Genomic DNA, 6,579 nt, shown 5'->3' with positions numbered 1-6,579 from the left:
GTGTGTTATTTGTGATGAGGGGCATTCTAGGGGTTTTCAGGAGCAGGGAATGTACCGGCAGGTGGAAGCTTGTCCAAGAGATGAAAAAGATAGTCTTTGAGATCCCTTCCAACTCTGGGTTCTGTAATTTTCAAAAGAGGACCAGTTCATCTGTCTCGAAGAACACACTAAGCAATATGTTCGTGCTGTCCTGCTTTGTGGGGGAGACTAATGGATTCCCCTTCCCCAAATGGTTTTTCTTACACTTCTGTAGCCCTTTTCTCATATTACACCCAGGTTCTTGATATCTCTTTGAGTTCTAATCTATTCAAACCCACTGCTTTGAGCCCCCAGACTATGAATCTATGCCAGACCAAACCATAATTTGGAGGAAATTGAATTCAAACGAATAGATGAATTAAAAGGGGAGGAAAATTAATGTAATAGAATGGCAAGGAAATGAATCGGCAAATATTCTCATGCCTCAAAAAGGAGGCAGTGAGTTCAATTACTAAATTGAAGAGAGGGAAGGGAGTAAATATTTCTCTGAGGAAATTGAGGTTTAAGTGACTTGCCCACAGTCAGAGGCCACATTTTAAACTCAGATCTTCCCAACTCCAGGCTCTTAAGTCTACCCACTACATTGCTAGTCGTCCCTACGGGTATCACTCCCCTCCACCATATCTTCCCTTTCTCTCCCTATGTCTCCAATATAACAAGAAATAAATGGTTTCATCGCAGGGCAGTGAATCAAACGGCAATAAGTCAGGTTTGCAGGCGTTTTCAATTTCCTGGTGTCTCTCTCAATGTCAGAGCAGTAGCTAGTGAATGTGGTTCTGTGAGGAAGTGAAGCACAAGGACCTCCGGGCTAGATCTGTGCTGCCAGCTTTTCTCCTTGAATCTCCTGTAACTGACTGGTTCCGAAACCCTTTATCCGTGCTCTCAGACCATCTAAATTGACTCGGACTTAGCGATCTCCTCTCACATTGCCAACAAGGGGTCCAATAACCATCCCATGAAGATCTCTAGTGAGAGAGGACCTACTGCATCCCATGGCAGTCTTCACATGTTTTTCAGTAGCTGTAACTGGCCACGGAGGAGGAAGAGCCAATGATTCAGTGGCTCTTTAAAAGAGAGTGTAGCCTGCTTTCCTTCTTTTTCTTCCTGCGGCTGCAGATGTTAGAATGATAAATCTCTTCCCTCATCCTAAAATTATAGTCATTACAGACCATGTGACAGTTAGAGCTGAGATTTGGAGAGGCCAGTTTGAGTCTGGGCCTCTAGCCACCTCTTCTGCATTGTGCTCTTTCTCTAAGAATCATTGACTGAATATCCATATCAAAATGGATGTGTTCAGGTTTGGAGACGAATTTATGAGTTTGGGTCCACTGGCAATAATAATAGCCAGAATTTCTATAGTACTTTAAGGTTTGCATAGCATTTTACATATATTATCTCAGCTGATCCTCACTTATATTAGAGAACATATGTGGAAAGGGATAACCCATAGATAGCAGTTAGCACAGTGGCTACAGTATTGGATTTGGAATCAGGAAGACCCCAGTTCAAATATGACTTCAGATACTTACTAGTTGTATGACTCTGGGCAAGTCATTTAACCATGTTTGCCTCAGTAACTCATCTGTAAAATGAGCTGGAGAAGGAAATGGCAAACCACTCCAATGTCTTTGCCAAGAAAAACTCAAATGGAGTCATGAAGAATTGGATACAATTGAAATGACTGAACAACAACAAAAATGGGGATAATAATAATTCCCACCTCTCAGGATTGTTGTATCAAATAAAATATTTGCAAAACTTTTTTTAAAAATTTTATTTGGTCAATTTCAAACATTATTCCTTGGTTACAAAAATTATATTCTATTCCTTCCCCTCTTCTTACAAAACTCTTGAAAGGGTTTGGTTTTTCAAACTTTAAAGTACTATATCAATGCTAGTTATTACTATCATCCCTATTTTACAGATAAGGAAACTGAGACTAAGAAGTCAGGTTCATATAACTAAGTCTCTCAGTCAGGATTTGAACTGAGGCCTTCCTAGTTGCAAGTCTACATTTATTAAGTGTCTACTGTGTTCCAGGCACTTAAAATTACCTACCAGTGGTGGCAAACCTTTTAAAGACCTTAGAGACAGAGTGCCCAAACTGCAACCCTCATGGCACATGTGAGCCCCTGGCTGTACCCCAGGAAGGCAGAGGGGTGGGTGATGAGAGAAATGTCCTCAGGTGCTTGAGGAGAAGGAAAGAGGAAGAGCCCCCTCCAGCAATCTCTAGCTCCCATGTCAGATTTACCAGAATCCACATTCTAAGGTTTCCTGTCTCTCAGTCAGAGGGATAGTTCTAAGAGCTTAGGAAAGAGGGAGGTTATGAATGGGGACCTAGAGAGGTAGTTGAGGTTATTCATAACAGATATGTTTGGTTATATGTTTTCAAACATTAAGCAATGCCCTAGCCAGGGAGAGGCATAGATAGCTGATAGAACTGAGCTTCAGTCTCCTTTCCTATCAGGGGTGCTGTTTTCCATAAAGGGGGAAGGGGATCCTTTAAGTCCCCTGCCTAGGGACCTTCTAGGTCATCTTAAGACACAAGTACTGAATGAGACATATATTAGGACTAAAGGAAACAGATTGATGTAGTTTTAAGATCCATAGAAAAGGAGAGGATTACACTGACTTTTATTTTCTACCCAAAGCACTTATTAATTGCCTCATATGAGAATTCCAACATAAATTTGTTTTTTCCTTACTATGTTTTTGTTATAAGAAAGGGTTTTTTGGTGGCAGAGGAAGGGCTTAGTGATAGTAATATAAAAAGGGAAGAGAGATAAGGAGAGAACATTAGGAAAACATCTAAAAGTGTACAGAGGAAACCAAAGAGGGATTTTGAGGGGAACACAGACAAAAAGGCATTGCCTTTACTATTATGTTATATTTAATATATAGTTAAAGGAACAAGTCATAGAAAGGTAAACTTGAAGTTTCATATAAAATCCCAGTTTTCCTGCCCTTTCTTATTTATAGAAATGTTGCAGTACATAATAAAATAGCAGCCTTCGAGGCTGTAGAACAGAAGAGCTAAGAATTGGAATGGAAAGAGGAAAATTTTATGCACAAAATTCCACCTGAATTCTTTGCCAAGTCACCTGTTGTCACTTTTACTTACCTTTCGTGGACATGACCCACTAATATCACATCCCTGTTTAGATTCCAGACTCCTAACAGGAAGAGATTGCTAGAAGTCACAGGACCCGAGTTCCAAACCCAAAGCTTCCAGTAATTCTCTGTGTGCTTTTTGGGGCACTTCCTTTTTGGGTTTTATGTCCATTGTCAGAAAAATGACAGCAATGGACTAGATGACCACGAAAGGTCCATGATTCTATGAACACTTTCACAGCAAAATGCAAAAAAGATAATTAATATTTGGGAATAAAAAATATATTTTTGTCCTTTTCTATGGGTCTTAAAACACACAATCTATTTCCTTTAGCCACAGGAGGACCCATTAAAGTTTATAGGACCACAGGATTTAAAGGTTGAAGGAACCTTAGAGGTCATCTGGTCCAACCTCTTCATCTTACAGATCAGGAAACTGAGGCTCAGAGAAGTTGAGTTGGTTTGCCAAAGTTCACACACCTAGAAAATGAAAGAGCCACATTTTAGACTTGGATTCTCCAGTTCCAAAGTCCAGCTCTCCACAACATCATGCTGTTTCCAGAGAAGCAGCAGCATCTTTATCAGGGAAGGAAATATCTTCTAGATCTTTCTTCTCATTGCAACTGAAAAGAAAAAAGAATTCTGGATTAGATTTTATTTGGTCCTGCCCAATTTAAGCCCTAACTCTTAGAGTAGCCAAACTGGCTTACCAGCCCAGGCTGCTCTCCAATGTCTTTGAGAGATTAACAGTATTGATGAAAACCATGGAGGCCCTGGAGAACAGCCAGTCTATTCATCATTGAAGTGGAGCTTGTCTGAACACAGCTTTGACAGTCTGAACAAGGGTGGAGGCTGGATGACAACAGGATTTCCAAGCAGTGCCTCTATGAAGGCCTGGGCAACTAGAAGCAGGTACAGAAAGAAACCCTTTTAAAGCACACTGAATCAGAGCTATCAAAAGCTACAGTCTAAGGCTGAATGACTAGGAGACACATAGCAGTGGGAAAATATAGTAGGGTCAGCTGGCTAGACCTCATAGAAAATAGAAACACAACAGAAAAAAATCATTTGAGTAGCAGCTAGGTGGCTAAATGCATAGAGACTATCCTGGAGACAGGAGATCCTGGGTTCAAATGTGGCCTCAGTCGCTTCCAAGCTTGTGTGATTCTGGGCAAGTTACTTAACCCCAATTGCCTAGCCCTTACTGCTTTTCTGCTTTGGAACTGATAGTATTATTTTTAAGACAAGGTAAGGGTTTTAAAAAAATTAGTCGAATGTAACCTGAATCCCAAAGCCCACTGGTATGGTATTCTTTCCTTACTGATCAATGCCTCACATCTGTATGAGGGGCAGGGTGAAATTGGAGAGAAAAGAGGAGATATCAAAACAAAACAAAATAAGACTTTTTTTTTAATGGAGAGCCACCTTGTCTCCTTCCCCACCTCAACCAAGGAAGAAGGAGGAAAAAATCCCTTTCAAAATATATAAAGTATTTTAATAGTTGGTGGAAGGAGTTTCATAGGATGGTGAAATCACAGATCTGTGAGTATTTCTGCAAGGTTTGCAAGGAAATTTATGTATCTCATCTAATTTGATACTTGCAACAATCTTGAAAGCAAAATATTATAGGCTGAAATGTCTCCATTTTACCGATCAGAAAATTAAGGCCCAGAAAAGTTCAGTGGCCCCATGCTCACAGAGCTAGTTAGGAGGAAGTACAGGATTCGAGCCCAGGTCTTTCCTGTCCTTCACTTCAACCCTCTTTCTACCACTCTTTGCTATCAGTTGAAAGAAAGAACATAAATATTTCAAAAATAGGGAGCTTGGGAGTGGGGAGAACAATTAGAATGCATGCCTTACTCCAGGCTTGAGGTCAGGAGGACTAAATTAGGGTGAAAAGACAAAAAAAGAGAGATGCAGGTTATAGTGGAGAGAGTGACCCTATTCTATCGGATTGGAGGGGAGAAGGACCAGGGAAAGGAGATGAGAGCACACTGGACATGGAGGCCTTCATGGAGATGGAATAAGGTCTTGGTAGTTAGCCTAAATCCTGGTCTAAAAGAAAAACTGAATTAAGAAGTGCACTGAATGTCATAGTATTTGCTGCACCCTTTGTGCTTAAAAAAGATGTCTCCATCCCTCAAGAGAAAGCCTCAGAGAATTAATATGATTGCCCAGTATTTCTAGAACTTGGATTTTCTGTCTTGAAGTTCAGTGATCTTTTCATTAAACAATCTTATGGAAATAAAGTATGATAGTAGCCAAGAGCTGACTTGCAATGTCACATAATAGGAGTGTTCATGTGAGTGAAGAGACCTGACCTGCCTCTTAAAAACTTCGTCAGCCAGTTGACAAATGTTTATTAAGTGTTCTACATGTGCTAGGCACTGTACCAAAATCTGGGGTTATAAAGAAAGGCAAACAACACCAACAAAAAAACTTTGAACTTCAGTGTTTTCATCTCTAAAATGCTTGTCCAAGACTTGCACTACTGGCCTTATGGGTTGTAAAAACAAATTCCATTTTCCTACAGAAACATGAACTTATAGTGTTGGAATTCAGTCTTCGATTGCCAGGCCAGTGCTTCAGAACCTGCAGCTCCATTTTTGTATTTCCCGAGATAAATCTGATACCTACGAAAGCCTGGCATTGCCCTGGTCTCTGTCTATAGGTAGGTGTCATTCTTAATTGCTTCCAATCAAGTTTATACAAGGAGAAAGACTAAGGAAGGGAAATGAAGGAGGGTAGTGACTGGACCTATGGAGTGCTTAGAATTCATTTCTAGGGAGGCAACAGAGCATGGGAAGTGCCCTTCAGAGGAACCCAAATCCCTCTTCTCCCTGCAAATTTTCCCTTCGTGGTTCCATGAGTTTGTCTATGGAGCAGGGGTTCCCCCTACAGGCAGCCCCTGTAGACAGCCTCCCTCCCCTCTTTCCTCTTATCTTTTTAAAAGGCTCATCTTGTTATTCTCTTGACAAAGTTTCTTTGGGCCTCCCTTCGGGTCCCTTAGACTTCATTTATTTATTTCCAACGAAATTAGTCATTCATTAGCAGGTGCAATGCTCAAATAAAACTAGGGGTGCTCATTAAAACATACACATTGTCTTAGTTAAAAGTTTGTTCTAATTCATTTTGAAGGTTAGTCATGCCTTGGGCATTTTATCTTCCTTGCCAGACACTTCAGTAAATTGTTTACAAGGCTGATGGGAGATGATATGTGTTGGTGATTTTTTTTCCCCTTTTGCTTTTTAGTTTCTTTAGTTAAGGAATTGTCTTTGTTATTCTTAGTGTCTCAGTCCCCTCTTTTCCTGGACTGTACCCAGCTCTCATAATGTTCCCATTCTGATTTCTAGCCCTGAGATCAGGTTGTGAGAATGGTGTGTGTGTGTGTGTGTGTGTGTGTGTGTGTGTGTGTGAAGGGGTGAAAGG

Source organism: Monodelphis domestica, chromosome 1 (genome assembly GCF_027887165.1).
Source record: "Monodelphis domestica isolate mMonDom1 chromosome 1, mMonDom1.pri, whole genome shotgun sequence".
In the NCBI taxonomy this organism is placed as follows: domain Eukaryota; kingdom Metazoa; phylum Chordata; class Mammalia; order Didelphimorphia; family Didelphidae; genus Monodelphis; species Monodelphis domestica.
Note: the sequence above shows the minus strand (reverse complement) of the source record.